This window comes from Nicotiana sylvestris, chromosome 1, assembly GCF_000393655.2.
Source record: "Nicotiana sylvestris chromosome 1, ASM39365v2, whole genome shotgun sequence".
Lineage (NCBI taxonomy): Eukaryota > Viridiplantae > Streptophyta > Magnoliopsida > Solanales > Solanaceae > Nicotiana > Nicotiana sylvestris.
In genome coordinates this window covers 83,243,820-83,262,007 of record NC_091057.1, presented here as the reverse complement: position 1 = coordinate 83,262,007, position 18,188 = coordinate 83,243,820, and the positions used below count along the sequence as shown (strand labels likewise).

General features: G+C 38.7%; 1 long non-coding RNA gene across 1 annotated transcript; it reads left to right on the top strand.

The window, feature by feature from the left end:
* Positions 1-4,738: 4,738 nt before the first annotated feature.
* On the top strand, positions 4,739-7,991 carry LOC104224496 (uncharacterized). Its single transcript, XR_011402722.1, has 3 exons — positions 4,739-4,842; positions 7,625-7,684; positions 7,799-7,991. It is a non-coding gene; the product is annotated as an uncharacterized lncRNA (long non-coding RNA).
* The last annotated feature ends 10,197 nt before the right edge of the window (positions 7,992-18,188 follow it).

The window sequence follows — 18,188 nt, the reverse complement described above, 5'->3', positions numbered from 1 at the left end:
ATTTATGGGAATTGATATATTCTTTCCAAAATTGTTATTAATCTGGTTGATTGATTTGCTTTGTTAAGAGTCTGTAATCCTAAGTCTTGCATGTTTCTATGATTACGACCTTAATTAGTCGTTCTTGCCTTATTTGATTGCTGTATATTTAATGATTTTTTACATGATTCTTTCCTTAATTAGACCCCTAATTATTTACTCCTTTATTTGGTCTGATTTGAACCCCTTGCCTTAATTAATCTTGTTATTACCGTTGGCTAATTGCCCTTAATTAAGGGAAGACTATTCTGAACTCTTTGTATGATTGGATTCTGAGATCCCTTAATTGCTGATTATTGATTCCTTTACCTTATTTGCTCTACTCTTGAACTAATATATAAACTCTCTTATTTAACTTCTTAAGAGACGAACACAAGTTCAAAGAACACACACTCACACTCAAACTCTCTTTTCTTTCTCTGTTACTTGTGATAATTACTGGTAGGCTAATCATTGAAACTACACCTGCTTTACATTCTGTACTCTTTTCTTCAACTGGTATGTCTCTAGTTCAATTTTGAAACTCAACTCTGTTTGTTCTATGTTTACTCTTCCACTAGTTAGATTGATCATGCATTCAAGTTGTTTTTGTTTACTGCTTTACCCTGCATGTCTAAATTCTGTCTCCTTATGCTCAAGCATGTAATCAGTATGTCCTGACTTTATTTGATGGTTTGATACTAGCTAAGCATGTTTTTGTTACTCCTTTAGATTGGTGTGATCATGATTCGTTGCTTAATCCCCTAATGAACTTAACTGTATATCTTGTCTAAGACTCACTTGTTTTCCATATGATTTTACTACATCTTTTCTCTATGTCTTAATTGCTTATTATCATTCTAGCCTATTAAGTCTCCAGGACTCCTAAGTGTCTTGTGCATTTGTTGTCTATATGTTTTCCCTATACCCTGTTCATGTGCCCCCTTAATGTGATTTTATATGTTCCCAACCCCCTTCACCCTTGTGTGAGATCTGCCTATCTCTAAATCTAGGTATTCTATGACTGATTGCTGGTTTGCTGAATTTGCTCTTTTCAGAGCTGATTTCAAAATGTTCTTAGTATTCTTCTTAAAACTGGGTTTCATTCTTAGCATCTTCTTAAAACTGGGTTTCATTCTTAGCATCTTCTTAAAACTGGTCTATTCTAGAAAATCTTTTTTACTCCTAAGTGTTATCTCCACACTGTTTGTTTCACTAAGTCTTTCAAAAACTATGTCAAGCTCTCTCACTTTACTCTTAGATTATTAAGTTCTGCCCCTCTGGTATGTGTAGTGCTTAGGGATCTTTGAGATCTCTCTGAACTCTGACATACTAGGGCTGGCTCTTCCACACTGTACATAGCCATCCTTATTTGAGAAAAGTTTTGGTGTGAGCACTGCCCGGGATCCTTGAGGTCCTTCGGGGACTCGGACACACCTGGACACAAATTGGCTATGAGATTTTTGGGCATTTGAGACTACATTGAAGGCCTGGTACTCCTAGGTTTACTTTGGGCTTGCTTTAGGCTCCATATAGTATAAGTTTACATTTCATTTATGTAATTTACTCAATCCTGGTGTGTAATAATCCTTTGTAAATAGATATTGGGGTAACTAGTAAAAAAAAGGGAGGGTAGATGTATGATTCTGTGGGTTAAACTGGGTAGAAATCATGTTTTAGGTTTTACATTATGTTTAGTTGCTGTAGAAATCATGTTCTAGGTTTGTGTGATGCATTAGATATCATGCTTTAGGATTGCTATGCTTATTTTCATTAAACCATGCTAAATTTGTGCATTAGATACCCTGTCTTAGGACAATCATGTTTACTACTTCTGCATATTACATGTTGTAGTTCATCACTTCACATCTAATTCTACATAAGTTGCTATCACTCAGAAATCCTACCCTTAAGTTACTAATAATGTTTAATAAAATAACCTTCTCCATGTGCATTAGAGATCCTGTTTTAGGACTGCACATGCATTTACCTTGAAACATGTCGCTTAAATAAATAGGTTAAAACAGGCCGACACATAGGTATCATGTTTCGATATAAATTAGTATAAAATTACCTGCTATAATATTCATTACTTAGATTAGAATGCCTATAGGATGAAATAACTTCAAATTGTTTAAACATCCCCTATAACTATGATTGCATATAGCCCCCCCACGCCTAGGAAAACCTTAGGTGATCAATGTCCTTGTAAAAATTGAGAAACTATGCTGTGATTATTTATAAACAGCTTAGGTTTAATAGATTTTAAAATCAGTAGGCAAACTGATTAAGGTTCTGCCACTTTGTTTTAAGAACAATGTTGCATATTCTGTGTTTTGATGCTCACCTAGTTACCCTGTTCTAGGATTGCTCTGAAATTACCTAAAAACTATGTTTGAGACGTGCTGCTTATTTGTCTATTTATGTGGAGGTAAACATGAGCCCTTTATCTGCTTCCCTAATTGACAGTCCTATGTGTTATTTGGTTGTTGCCTAGCTTTTTTCCTTTTAAACACCTCAGGATTGTCTAGAACTGCCTAAGTCTAGAAGTCCTAAATGCCTTCGGGACCACAAGGAAGGTACGAGTAAAGCATGCTTAGAGTTCGTTAATTAAACTCGCTTATATAATAACTAAGGGGAGAGTAATGGGTAGTAAAGGATATGATGACCTGCGCGCTAATGTCACGTGTAGCCCCTATAGTTGAGGAGGATTACCGGGCATTGCACAGATTGATCATATAAGCTAATCAACTTAGGACATCCTTTCCCCAAATCACATATGTGTACTCAGACCTCCTAAACTTCCTTGGTTTATGTATGCTCGGACTGTTCAAACCTCCTTAATTTACGCTTATCTTTCTTGATTGTATATGTGTTTAGACTGTGTAAACTACCTTTATTTGCAAATATGTGCTGAGACCGCTTGCTTATTAAATGACTAATTCACATAGTTTATGTTCGGCTTGGACCCACCGTTGTGGACCGCGAGGGGTGCCTAACACCTTCCCCTCAAAGTTATTTCGAGCCCTTACCCTAATCTCTGGTAATGCAAACTGGTTACATGAGTTAATTGCTCTAGGTGCCCTAACGCACCTTAATCCGTTAGGTGACGACTCTTCAAATACCCAATTCCCAAAAGGAAACGAGTTGTTCCTAATAAATGTCGAAACCCGGACTTCTGCGAAGGAAAAAGGGGACGCGATAGCATGGCAACTCTGCTGGAGATAATTTTAGACTCTTACCATAACAAACTTATTTTTGTGAATTAGTCTTAAGCATGCATTATCTCGTGCACCCTCCCCCTTATTTGGATTTAACTGCCTATTTTCAAGCATTTATGATTTCCTTTATTTCCTAAAACTGACTTGTCTCTTTGTTTTCTTTTTCCGTAACTGTCTTTCAATAATTTGAATACTGCATTTACCGGATTTTTACGTGCAAATACTGGACAACATGCTAGTTACTATTGCATAAATCATGCTCAACATCATATTCCACTCGTGCGTAATCAATAGTATAGCAACGCTTGATGAGTGTTTGCGCTCTTCTCATATATCACCCTTTTAAATTCAGAAAGGCGTATTTGTGGTAAAACTAGTCGATCAGTGGTGCGTTCGATGTTTTCGTGCCTTTCCCTCTCAATTTGTCCGCTTGAGGGTCCCAGTCTAGACCTCTATAGTAACCTTACTATGATTAATTGTGCATGCATCATGGTAAAATCTAGTCGGGTTAATATGTTGTCCACATAATGACCCTTTAAGACAAACCTCACCCAAAAGCCCATCGGGTTTTCCATAATTCCAACGGACGCAATCACGATTGTGTGCATTAATTTTGAGAAATAAGTACCAATATGCTAATCATTGCTTTATAAATAGATGAATCTGGAGGGGGAAATGGCCTAACTATCTTTTGTTTCACAGAAAAAAGGGGCACGAAGTCCCCAGATTTGGTATGGTCGGTAGCATACCTCCACTTTTGCTAGATTGGAGGAGGGATCTTCCCTCAAGCAACCAAAATCATGTGAAAAGAGTCTTAGGGAATTTGCCGTCACTTTTGGATCTTCAACCAAACAAAATGTTGATCGAGGTCGCCACTCTATTTTGGGATAAGGAAAGGGCTGTGTTTCGCTTTGGGAATATAGAAATGACTCCCCTCCTAGAAGAAATAGGAGGATTTTCTGGGTTGCCTTGGGATAGCCCTGGTCTGTTAGCACCTGAAAATCGCACCGTTAGAGAGTTCCTTAAGATGATGGGGCTGAAGAAAAATGATGATTTGGAGTTCCTAAAGAACTCCTACGTACCTTTTGACTTCCTCTATGAAAGATACGACCACAGTAGCTCTTACCGTGTTTTTGATGATGAATTCTCAAACACCTCCTTGGGCTGGGTTGATCGTAGGGTCTTCGTGTTCATTGTGTGCTTCTTGGGCATGCTAGTATTCCCAATCCAAGGGGATAGAATTCATAGTCACAACCACAAAAAGTCTTTTACCAATAATTATTTAGTGGCAATTAGCTACTTGCTGGTAATTTAATTCTCTCAATACAAACATTAGCGGCATTTGTGTATTTGTCACGAAATCATGTTCTTTTACCAACCATTCAAAGTAATGGCCAGTAAAGGTTAAAATATTAAGTCTATTTTCATTGAATTTATTCTCCCTCCCACTTTTTGTTGTAAAATATTCCCTCCCTCCAAATTGCAAATAGATCTTCTCTGCTATAACAAGCCGTAAAATTGAGCAAACCCCTCTCTCTCTCTTTCTATCATCGTTGTCAGCGCCTAACTCATCTCTCTCACCATCACCGGCCACCATCATCAGGTAATCTCTCGATTTTTTTCTTTTTGATTTTGATGACCCTCTGCTCGTGAAATGCAAAGCAAAAATGCATAAATATTAATTTTGTATTGGTAGTGAGCGCGGTAGAAGGTGTTCCTTCTTTAGGTCCTTATGCCGATTAGATTAAATACAGATTTGATCGATCCTGAAGAACTAGGGTTTCTCTGCTAGTCGGCTTTTTTGTTCATTTCTCTGTACTTTCGACCTTATTTGTTTCTTCTTCCTTTGATGGTAGGCCTCATTAAATATCAGTTTTTTTCTCTCAAGAATCTCTATTGGAAAGGTTCAATGTAGACTTAACCTAAGTTTGATCCATAATTTTTATGCGGAATTGTGAAAAAGAAAGTAAAATTTAAGGTGCATTCTGGTGAATTGGGTCTTGTGAAAAAATGGAGATTTCATTTGGTAATTAGAATTGCAATATGGGTATGTTTCTCACGTTCTGTTGAAGGCAGACACATTTTATGTAAAATCAAATTGATATGCATTTAAACTGATTGTAGTGAGTATAATTTAATTACTAATATTTTATTTATAATAAGTGCAGGAGAGTTCACAATATTGGGATGTTTCTTATGTCTTTACATTGTGTTGTCTTGTCCCATACTCTATTAAAGTAAATTTCCACTTTCTGTTGATAATTGAGATTATAGAAAATATAGTAGCTGATTTCTTTTGAATTACATTTCTAGTTCTTTATTATGTCTTTGTATTGAGAACTTGTTCTTGATATAATAATGTTATGCATCTGATAAAAGATGTTCAATCATTTGCAGTAACATGAATTGATTTATGTATGAGAGAACATTGTCTATCCAATATGTTTTTAAGTTATTTAAACAGTTCATTATATTATTCGTTAGATGTGAATTGTTTACGGACTAAATTTGCTTCACTTACTTATTCATGTTAATTAAATGTTTACCTTATTTTGAGTTGAAACATTCTTGGTTATATTCCCAAGTTGTCTCATAGAGGGAAGAATTAGAAGTGAATTTCGTATGAAGTTCTTAAATATTGAAGGCTGAAACCTTATTACTCTATTTTTTACTGACAGATTGTTCTTATAATCGAAAACTAAAATGTTCTATCCACCTTGTTCTATTTATGTGCATGCGACTAAACTTTCAAGATATATATATATATATATATATATATATATATATATATATATATATATATATATATACATGCAAGTATCTAATGTGTTATGCCGTAATAAACTTGGATTCTTATTTTCGTGTCATAGTACCTTTTTTCTTATTAAACAATTTAATTGGTATCTTCTATGCGCAATATTAATATTCATCATCTATCAAGCCAAATTATTAAGCATCATATGTCCAAACTATTAAAGCAAGTTAACTGATGCATCACTGTACGTATCAGTTCTATTGAGATAGAAGATATTTTTCCAATTTTATTATCTTTAAACTGTTGGTGTAAGTTATTGATGGAAGGTATACCAATTTTAGTTTACATTAGATTTCATTTTTTGACATTCATTTTATTTCCACTTATAGCTATTTCTTTGTTCTTGTGATACCATTATTTTTTTCTATGGGCGATGGTACTGATATATTGTATTTTTTCGTCTTCTTGAGCTGAGGGTCTTTCGAAAGCAGTCCCTCTATCCCTCGGGGTAGGGGTAAGGTCTGCGTACACACTACCCTTCCCAGACCCCAACAGTGGGATCTCACTGAATTGTTGTTGTTGTTGTTATTGCTGTTCTAGCTATTTCATTTCCAAAGTTACATGTTTTTCTTTTATTTTGAAAAAAGAGGTAAAAGAAAATAGTTCTGCGCGTCTACATTCTTGGCATGAGATGATTATTTTATGGTGTTTGCATTTTTCGAAGGGTGAACAGTCCAAACCAAGTGTTCAAGTACTAGTCTTTTCTGAATCGATTACTAAGCTTTAGTACAAATTCTAAGTCATTTGGAATGAATAACTGGAGTTATACATCATATGTTTGTTGAGAGTTGCACCTTTCATGCTAAGTTATTTGAATTCTAGTATTTGTAAACTCTAAAATATACTTCTTTGTGTTTGTTTTGTCGATAAACATATCAAAATTACTAAAAAGAAAAAGGAATTATATGCTTATAAAAAATTAACATGCTAAGCAGATTTAAATGCTACATATATTAAAATTTTCTGAGTTGGAACAAAGCTTACTGATTAGTATATTTTGTTGCAATGTGCCACTTAGGAATATAAATCTCGAAATTGGGTATTGTTATTGTGCTGAACAATGGAGTTTATGTGTAAATTTTTTCAAAAAGTTGGCAGTGTAGTTACCTGCTCTATTTCTGATTCTTTTCTGTTAGAGCTTGTTAATAGTATATAATAGTTAGGCTTTAAACTCATACGGTGGCTTTTCAGATTTAATCTTAACATCTATTATAACCTTCTATTGTTAAAACTTCCATGTAGTTTTCAATGCCTAGAAGAAAAATCAAAAGTTTGACTCAGTGGAGTTAAGTAGATTTAATTTTCACATCGTTATATGTTTGTGAGGATATAAATCACAAGCTACTGCCTCTTCTTTGATGTTTCAATGAGTTCTTTTAAGTGGCTCTAAAATGTTTCGTGTGTTTACTTTAGTTGTTTGGAGAATTCTAGGAGTCAAATTAATAATCTACTAACTTAAATTGTGTAGTGAATTTTTTCTAGATTATAAAAAATTATTGCCATAAATCTGTTGATGTAGTCTCATTGGGATAGGCACAAATATAAATCCAATATTGATACACTTTGATAGGCTAGTCAGACAAGTTCTTGGAGCATTGGAACACTGCCTGAATTATATTTTGAACTGGAGGTAAGAGATGATAAACCTGATGAACAGAATCAGAGGCTATCAAATTTGTGAATTTGTTCTCAAGACATAATGAACTAGATTTAATAAAGTTTACGCTTTCTTCTGTATATTAAGGTACACTTTTTTCTACTGGTGTAGAGAGATTGAATTCGAAAAGTGGTCAGGAAAGCAAGTAGGGTCACAAAGCAGGTGAAGAGAGATTGGATTAATTTGCTCATTCAAGCTGTGTACTTCTTTTTTGGTGTTGACACTGTAAAAGCTATGAATTTGTCATTTTTGTTTGTATATGTAATTAATATTATTTTGTAGAGTGAATATTGTCATTCTGTTAGAATGAATAAAAGTATAGTATTTATTTTATCATTTCAGGCTGTAGCAAATGCTGTTAGAAAAGTCAAATTTTTACCTCCAATAAATTGAATATTTGTTAACCATAAATAAAATTTATTAAATGCAAAAATAATGCAGATTTAGTTGCCACTAAAATATGTTACCACTACCGACAATTAAGTTCGTCTTTACCGATAATTGTGATTGCCCCTAAATGTATGAACTAAAATATTCCTTAACCACTTTTAGTGGTTATTTTAATTGTAGGCATATAATTGCCACTAGTTGTTAGACCTTTAGCGACAATAATTTGGTGCTTTACCAGCACTCCTATTTATTTCCGCTAAAGCCTTTAACGACGGTGGATTCAATGGCAAATGATTAATTACCGGTAAAAGATTTTGTGGCTATTTTTATTGCCACTAAAGAGATTATATTTTGTCGCTAAAAGCCTTTTTTGTTGTAGTGACTAAGCTGGCCATGGTAGCCAAAACTTTGATGGACATGATCGAGGGGCAGACATATACTATTGTCCCTATGATCATTGAGGATATGTACCGGACCTTGGAACGCTGTCAGAAGGGATCCAGATTCTTTGAGGGTTGCAATTTGCTGTTACAAGTTTGGCTGTTAGAACATCTCCAAAGGGGTCAATACCGCCAAGAGTTTCCACGAAGGTCGTGGAATGACCACATACCCTTCCATCACCCTAAGAGAATGACTTACATTCCGGACATGTTTGCTCAACCTAAGGATGCTATAGGATGGGTGAAGTTCTTCAACAAGTTGACTGAGGACCAGGGTCAATGGATGTTCGAGTGGTTCCCCGCCGACGAGTTCATCATCAGATCCAGAGACATCCCACATTTGGTGTTGATTGGGTTAAGGGGAATATACCCTTATTCTCCCTTCAGGGTTATGAGACAGGCAGGCAGGAGATAGGTCATACCACTGATCGCTAAAATGAGTTACTTCATAGCTGATTTCTAGGGTGACGCTATCCCATATAAGAATGAAGCACAATATATGTGGACTTTGAAGATTATTGTGGAGAAGCATACCATCGAACCGGACTAATATCATGTGGGTCATTCATACTTTTACCCCTCATGGTTGGATGATAATCTATCAGGAATCTTTGAGCCAAGGGTTGGTCCAGGAAATAGGGTCATAGATGAGTTTGCCGAAACAGAGGTGAAGTATATCAAGTTGCGCAAAAGAGTTCGAGAGTCTAAAGCTAAGCATATGGCACAACATAAGGCCGATATGGAAATGATTAATGAGTGGAAGGAGAGGGCTATTAAATCCAGCGAAAGGCTGGAATATTTGGAGTACAGTTTGATGGAATTGGAGTGAAAGATAAGAAAGAGAGTCACTGACTGCCAGAACGCTGAGGGAAATGAAGGAGGGCATTTGGCAAGGGCATTCTTACTGCTGAACCTGCACGAGCTGGGAGAGTTGATCGACAACAACATCCGATCTGGAGAGGGTCCTTCTGGGACCAAGTAGATTAGATTTACTTGCCTTTCTTTTAAATATAATAAGGCCAAGTTCCATTAGCAACATTATCTTATTTAGTGTCGTTTGGGTCGTTTATTTTTAAATTAATGAAATGAGGCAATTATTGGCACTGAATTTCTCCAAATCTATTTGTCGCTAGGCCTACCTCGAGCACAAGGAGGCTCTCAAACTAGGACGCAAATTTACATTCCCGCAATACGTGTTTAAATACTGCAAACATTTTGGAACCCTTACTGACTTATTTACCTTTTGTTTTTCTTTATTCTTTATTCTCATCCCCTAATGTTGGTTCACACATACTGGCATTATCAGTATATCATACCAGATCTAGAGTCCCTCTACCTCCTCATCCTCCAAGTAACACAAAGAACAGAGGGAAAGCTAAAATGGACGACTTAAGTGGTATTCAAAAGGAAAATGAGGTGAATGCAGAAACTTCAGCCGTCGGAGTACTCCAGCACCAAATGATTTGGTCTTACGACTGGAACAAAAGATATTAGAGTTACAGGGAGAACTTGAGCAAGTCTGCAACTTAGCAAATCTATCCCTCACCCTGAGCGTCCCCGATGTCAACCAATAAAATACCAAAAACCCAGCGCCTCCCCAAAACACACCATACCATCATCCACAAAACACTCATGCACCGCATCAGTATGCAACTCCACCTCAAAACCTCAATCCCTTACCGATAGCAACTCCACCACAACACTATCATCAACCAGTCTAGTATCCACCAACCGCTACTTATCAAACTCCATAGAACACACCACAACCCATTCCCGATCCTCAAAACTCAACCAATGACCACCACTACACCTAGGTTCATGGTACTCACCAAAACAACCCTATATATGTGGAAACCTTACCTCAATCTACTCAACCAACCTCCTATACACCATAATCTGCTGAGAAGGACCTGCTCATAAAAAACATGGCTAAGGAACTCAAGAAATTGGCAAGTCGGGGTTCAGGGTGTCAAAGGAAGCAAAGGGATAAAAGGTTTGAATTATGAGGACCTATGCATACAACCAGATGTAGAACTGCCGGAGGGTTACAAACCTCCCAAGTTCGAGATGTTTGACGGCATAGGTGATCCCAGGGTTCATTTAAGGACCTATTGTGACAAACTCGTCGGGGTCGAAAAGGATGAAAAGATCCAGATGAAGCTTTTCATGAGGAGTCTTACGGGAGATGCTTTGTCCTGGTACATCAGCCAGGATCCTAAGAAATGGTCCAACTAGGTAAGTATGGAGTCTGATTTCATGGACCAATTCAGGTTCAACACGGAAAATGCACCAGATGTTTTCTACATTCAGAACCTCATGAAGAATACCACTGAGACTTTCCGCGAGTATACTACTCGATGGAGGTCGAAAGTGGCCAAGGTCAGGCCAGCATTGGACGAAGAGAAAATGAACAAATTCTTCGTCAGAGCACATGATCCGCAATATTATGAAAGGTTGATGGTTATTGAAAACCATAAATTCTCTGATATCATCAAATTTGGTGAAAGGATCGAAGAAGGCATCAAAAAGGGGATGGTAACAAACTTTGAGGCACTACAAGTCAAAAACAAAGCACTAAAATCAAGCGGCGTATCGAAAAAGAAAGACTTTGGGGCACTAATGGTGGCTGGAGGCCCAAAATATCCACTCACATACCAAGCACCTCCACAAACATATCAACCCTCATCTCCCAGATATTCTCAACCGACCACTGTCTATCACACCTATAATTCCCAACCATCTCATTTTCAGTCACCTCTAACTCACCGAAATTATCCAAGACCACGACCCAATTTTGACCGCAAACCACCTAGACAATACACCGCTATTGCTGAACCCATCGACCAGTTGTACGAAAGGTTGAAGGCTGCTGGTTACATCACTCCTTTTCCCGTTGTGGTAGTGGAGAACCCACCCCAATGGGTCAACCCAAACAAAACCTGTGCATACCATTCAGGTATAAAGGGGTACACCATTGACGCATGCCGAACATTGAAAAATAAAATCCAGACACTGATTGACAACAAGGTCATACAGGCAAAAGAAGCTGCACCCAATGTCCGCAACAATACACTCCCGGATCATAGGGGTGGTAGAATACATGTGATAGAGATAGATGAAAAATGGGATCCTGAGGGGTCAATTGAGCTTATTCGAGAAGACGATGACTTTAAACCAGCAGACATACTTACTCCTATTGTAGTACAGACTCAGTCACTAGTCGAAGTTGAGGTAGCTACATCAGTTCCATTTGAGGTAGAGGTAGCTCCACCTGCGACCACCCCTGTTCCATTTGAAGTAGAAGTGGCCACACCTTTCATAGTGACAGTATCAACCACACCTCCTTTTGATTCAAAAGCAATACCCTGGGATTACATTGCCGAAGCTAGGAGAAAAGGGAAGGTAAAGATGGAAGAATCTGATGCTGCTCAAGAAATGACCAGGACCGAAAGGGTCTATACACCTGAACACTTGGGAGGACCAAGTAAGGATGCCACTACCAAGCAACCTGTCATTGAAACAAGGCCAGATGACCTTTGGAGGAAAGTACAGGCGAGGGAATACTCCGTCGTTGATCATTTGAACAAAACCCCCGCCTAGATATCCATCCTGTCGTCGTTGCAAAATTTAGAGGCACATAAGAATTATTTGATGAAGGTGTTAAGTGAAGTTTACATACCCAACAATATCACCTGCGGAGAGATGGCCAAAATGGTAGGGCAGGTGCTGGAAAGTCATAAGATAATCTTCCTTGAGGATGAACTACCGCCTGAAGGGTTGAATCATAACCGAGAATTCCATATCACGGTACAATTTGAAGATAAATTCATTGCTAGAGTTCAGATCGATGGAGGTTCAAGCCTCAACATTTGTCCATTGGATAATCTAAAAAGATTGGGCAAAGGTTTCCATGAAATACGGGAAGGAAGCATGAACGTGAAAGCCTTTGATGGATCTCAAAGGGCCACGATTGGGGAGATTAATCTTTTTCTACAGATGGAGACAACTTGGTTCGACGTTGAATTCCAGGTGCTTGACATATCAGTTTCATACAATCTTCTATTGGGCTGACCATGGATACATGCCGTTGGGGCTGTGGCTTCCACACTACACCAGGACGTGAAGTTCGAATGGAACCATCAGGAAGTGATCATTCACGAGGATGAGAGTAACCCCATTTACACTAGTCAAACCATCCCGGTTATCAGGAACATAAGAAGGCTAAGAGGAGATACCTATCATCACATCGAACGTGTCAATGCCATTGAGAAAGACAAATGGTGGAGTAACAAAATAGAAAGCATACTAGCATGGTCTGGGTACGAACTCGGTAAAGGGCTTGGGAAGAATCAACAAGGCATCACCAAACCAATACAGCTGGAACGTCATGGTACTACTTTCAGGCTCGGATACCAATATACATGGTAGGAGTATGATGATTGGTCGCCTCCATGGCATGGACCTTATTACCCTCTCGAGCAACCAATGCCACATATGGGTCAGGCTATTCACTAAGCTAATACAATAGGGGGAACTTAGAAGAAGAAGCATTAACTGGGCTATGGAATCTATTCCTAGAGGACGAAGACATGGATTACAGGCAATAATTGAGGAGGAGGAGGAGGAAGAAGAGGGCCTCACTATTCAAACTGTGGAGAAAGGAGCTGTTCTCAGGAACTGGACTGCCACACCATCCCGGGCCTGTGGAGTCCCTGGGTAGCTTAGCAATCAACTTAATTTTATTTCTATAGCCATGCTAGGCATCTAAGATTTTTAGTAGTTTTGTTTTTAAAGACTTACTTGCTTCAAATAAATGCTCGGTTCATCGAGCCATACTTGTTTTGGATGTTTTCAATTTTAATCAATGCATTACTATTTATTATTCATCATTACCTTTAACACTTTTCTTTCTACAACGTTATTATTACTTTTCCTGATGAACCGGTGACTGTGACATGTAATGAGGCAACGAAATATAAGGATAGTGACTCGAATGAAGAAAATGAAATACCTGAGGAAGTTGTCAGGGAGGTTGATAACTTTGAGAATAAGCCTAAGTCCAACCTGGACGAAACCGAAGCAGTAAATTTGGGAGACGCCGAAACCGTCAAAGAGACTCGCATCAACATTCACTTATCACCGATAGAGAAAGAGGAGTACATTCATTTCTTGAAGGATTATGAGAATATCTTTGTGTGGTCATATGATGACATGACCGATTTGAGCATGTCCATATTGGCTCATAAGTTGCCTACCAATCGCATGTGTCCGTCGGTGAAGCAGAAACTCAGAAAATTCCAACCAGATATGAGCCTGAAAATCAAAGAGGAAGTTACTAAGTAGATCAAAGCCAAAGTCCTCAAGGTTGAATACCCAACCTAGTTAGCCAACATTGTACCAGTTCCCTGCGAAATATACACATCCTGATCAAAAATTGTGCCAAGCATGAACTCCTATCCTTGTAGATTTCTTCGCGGGTTATCACCAAATCTGGATGGATGAAGAAGACGCAGAGAAAATGACTTTTATTACACCGTGGGGGTGTACTGCTCCAAGATTATGCCATTTGGTCTAAAGAACATTAGGCTACTTACATGAGAGCCATGACCACCATCTTCCATGATATGATGCACAAAGAAATAGAGGTGTATGCCAACGACGTCATTATCAAATCCAAGAGGGTCGCAGATCACATAGTAGACTTAAGAAAGTTATTTTATAGGTTAAGGATGTACAACTTAAAATTAAACCCCGCAAAGTGTGCATTCGGGGTTCCCACAGGGAAGATACTAGGTTTATTATTAGTCGTTGAGGGATCGAGCTGGACCCGTCTAAAGTTAAGGCTATTCAGGAGTTACTACCGCCTTGGAGAAAAAAGGACGTGATGAGCTTCCTAGGACGACCCAACTATATCAGTCACATCATAGCACAATCCACAGTTATATGTGATCCCATCTTCAAGAAGTTGAGGAGAGATGTCGAAACAAGTTGGACCGATGATTTTCAGAAGGCTTTCGATAAAATCAAGGAGTACCTATCCACACCACCAGTCCTGGTCCCATCGGAACCTGAACGACCTTTGCTACTCTATCTATCTGTATTAGATAGGGCTTTTGGATGTGTTTTGGGACAACATGACGAGATGAGGAGAAAAGAGAAAGCAATATACTACTTGAGTAGGAAATTCACACCATATGAGGCATGATACTCTCTGTTAGAATGCACTTGTTGTGTTTTAACTTGGGCAGCCCAGAAATTGAGGCATTACTTCTGTGCCTATACCACATACCTTATATCCAAGATGGACCCTTTGAAGTACATATTTTAGAAACCCATGACGACCGGGAAGTTAGCCAAGTGGCAGATACTGTTAAGTAAATTCGATATCGTCTATGCAACTCAAAAGGCGGTCAAAGGACAAGCACTAGCAGACCATCTTGCTGAAAATCTTGTGGGAGGAGAATACGAACACTTGAAAACGTATTTTCCTGATGAAGAAGTGTCATTCATAGGAGAGGACATTACTGAAGCATACGATGGTTGGAGGATGTTCTTTGATGAAGCTGCAAATTTTAAAGGAGTGTGCATTGGAGCGGTTGTGGTATCAAAAACTGGCCAGCATTATTCGGTGTCTACTAAACTCAGATTTTTCGTTACCAACAATATGGCAGAGTATGAAGCCTTCATACTAGGGCTTAACATGGCAATCGACATGAATATTCAGGAGTTGCTAGTAATCGGTGATTCAGATCTGCTTGTGCACCAAGTACAAGAAGAATGGGCCACCAAAAATTCCAAGATATTGCGATATCTGCACCGTGTATAGGAATTGAGAAAGAGGTTCACGAAGATGGAGTTTTGGCATGTTCCCAGAATTCAAAACAAGTTTGTAGATGCTTTGGCCACCTTGTCATTCATGATACAACATCCAGATAAGAATTTCATTGATCCCATCATGGTGAGAATCCATAATCAACCAGCGTATTGTGCTCATATCGAGGAAGAGACGAATGGAAAACCTTGGTTCTGTGATATCAAAGAGTATTTGGCAAAAGGAGAATATCCGGAGTATGCGAACCATACTTAGAAATGCACACTTCAAAGATTGTCCAATCACTTCTTCCACAACGGGGGAAACTTGGACAAAAGGACTCCTGATTTGGGATTGCTAAGATGTGTCGACGCAAAAGAGGCTTCTAAGCTACTTGAGGAGATACATGCAGGGACCTTCGACCCGCATATGAATAGTTTTATCTTGGCCAAGAAGATACTTAGGGCCAATTACTTTTAGATGACTATGGAGACAGATTATATCCAGTATGTCCGAAAATACTACCAATGTCAAGTGTATGCCGATATGATAAAAGTTTCGCCAAATGAGATCAATGCAACAAGCTCACCTTGGACATTCGCCGCCTGGGGAATGGATGTCATCGGTCCGATCGATCCCGTTGCTTCAAACGGGCACAGGTTTATTCTAGTGGCCATTGATTACTTCACAAAATGGGTAGAAGCCACATCCTACAAAGTTGTAAACAAGAAAGTCGTCACAGTCTTTGTCAAGGATCGTATTGTTTGCCGTTTCAGAGTTCTCGAGTCCATTGTCAGTGATAATGTCACCAATCCCAATAGAGATCTAATGAAAGCCATGTATAAAACTTTCAAAATCAAGCACAAGAACTCCACGACATACAGACCTCAGATGAATGGAGCCGTAGAAGCCACCAACAAAAATATCAAGAAGATATTAAGGAAGATGGTAGAAAACCACAAACAATGGCACGATAAGCTACCTTTGCTTTGTTGGGATACCGCACTATAGTTCGCACATCAACCGGCGCAACTCCCTACATGCTAGTTTATGGTACCAAAGTCGTCATCTCAGCCGAAGTAGAGGTTCCTTCTTTAAGGATCATACAGGAAGCCAAACTCAGCAATGTAGAATGGATAAGGAGCCCCTATGAGCAATTGGCCCTTATAGATGGAAAAAGAATGAATGCGGTATGTCACAATCAGCTTTATCAGAATAAATGTCCAGAGCTTTCAACAAAAGGGTCAAACCAAGAAAGTTTGCACCAGGACAGTTGGTGCTGAAGAAGATCTTCCCACATCAAGATGAAGCCAAAGGGAAATTCTCTCCCAACTGGCAAGTTCCTTACATGGTTCATAGGGTAATAAGAGGAGGAGCACTCATACTTGCAAAAATGGATGGAGAAGTCTGGCCAAAATTGATCAATTCAGACGTAGTGAAGAGATACTATGTTTAGACTATTTACATTTCTTCATCTGATGTAATTGAACTACGTTTGACCTGATTCCTATTTAAGAGGGGAAACGTAGGTAGCCCTGTAGGTTCGGTCATATCATATTATAATAAAATTTCCATTTTCCCCGCTAGAATCAGAAACTGGGGCAGAATTTTGAGGAGGACCCTTAAAATTCCGGAGCAAGTTCAGTCAACACCATTGCATACCAGAAAGTCAGAAATTAGTTAAGAAACTGGGGCATAATTTTGAGAAGGGTTCTCAAAATTCCGAAGAAGGTTCAACAAGTTCGTTGCTCGTAAAACGGCTGAAGGATCATCTACCAAACTGAGGCAGAATTTTGAGGAGGACCCTCAAAATTCTAACACGAGAAAGCTGCGATGTCTCTAAAATGTGTTACAGTCACTAGTTCATCTAAAATTATTTGAATTTCATCATGTTTCTAAAATAACTCTATTTTTATCAATAATTGAACATTTTCAAAAACTCTATTTTTGTAACAGCCATGTGTTACCCAAGGAAACTCAAACAAGGCATCTAGAACGGAGAAGCAAAGCCAGCAGACAAAGACACGAACCAACCTCCCCTTATGAAGCTTACAATTTTTCTTTGAGCGCAAGCACATCTGACATAGCAGTATCATTCACAAATATATATACACAAAGAAAAATCACTATCAAACGGGCCACCAGACACTGAACATATCTCCAGCTAACAAACATTCTACACTTATTTGCTATTTCGTCCTTTGCATGGGACTAAGCCCTGTCCCAAAGCTTGCATGAGGCTAAGCACTACCTCCATATTTTCATAAGGCTAAGCTCTACCTTCCATTTGCATGAGACTAAGATCTGTCTCCATCTTGCATGAGGCTAAGCCCTACCTCTATATTTGCATAAGGCTAAGCTTTGCCTTCCATTTGCATGGGACTAAGCCCTATCCTGCATCCTGCATGAGACTAAGCTCTATCTCTATCTACATGAGGCTAAGCCCTGCCTCTACTATTGCATAAGGTGAAGCTCTACCTTTCATTTGCATGGGACTAAGCCCTGTCCCACATCCTGCATGTGAATAAGCCTTGTCCCACAACCTGCATGAGACTAAGATCTGTCTCCATCTTGCATGAGGCTAAGCCTTACCTCCATATCTGCATAAGGCTAAGCTCTACTTTCTATTTGCATGAGACTAAGCCCTGTCTCACATCCTGCATGAGACTAAGCTTTGTTTCCATCTTGTATGAGGCTAAGCTTTGCCTCCATATCTACATAAGGCTAAGCTTTGCCTTCCATTTTCATGGGACTAAGCCCTATCCCAGATCCTGCATGAGACTAAGCTCTGTCTCCATCTTGCATGAGGCTAAGCCCTGCCTCCATATTTGCATAA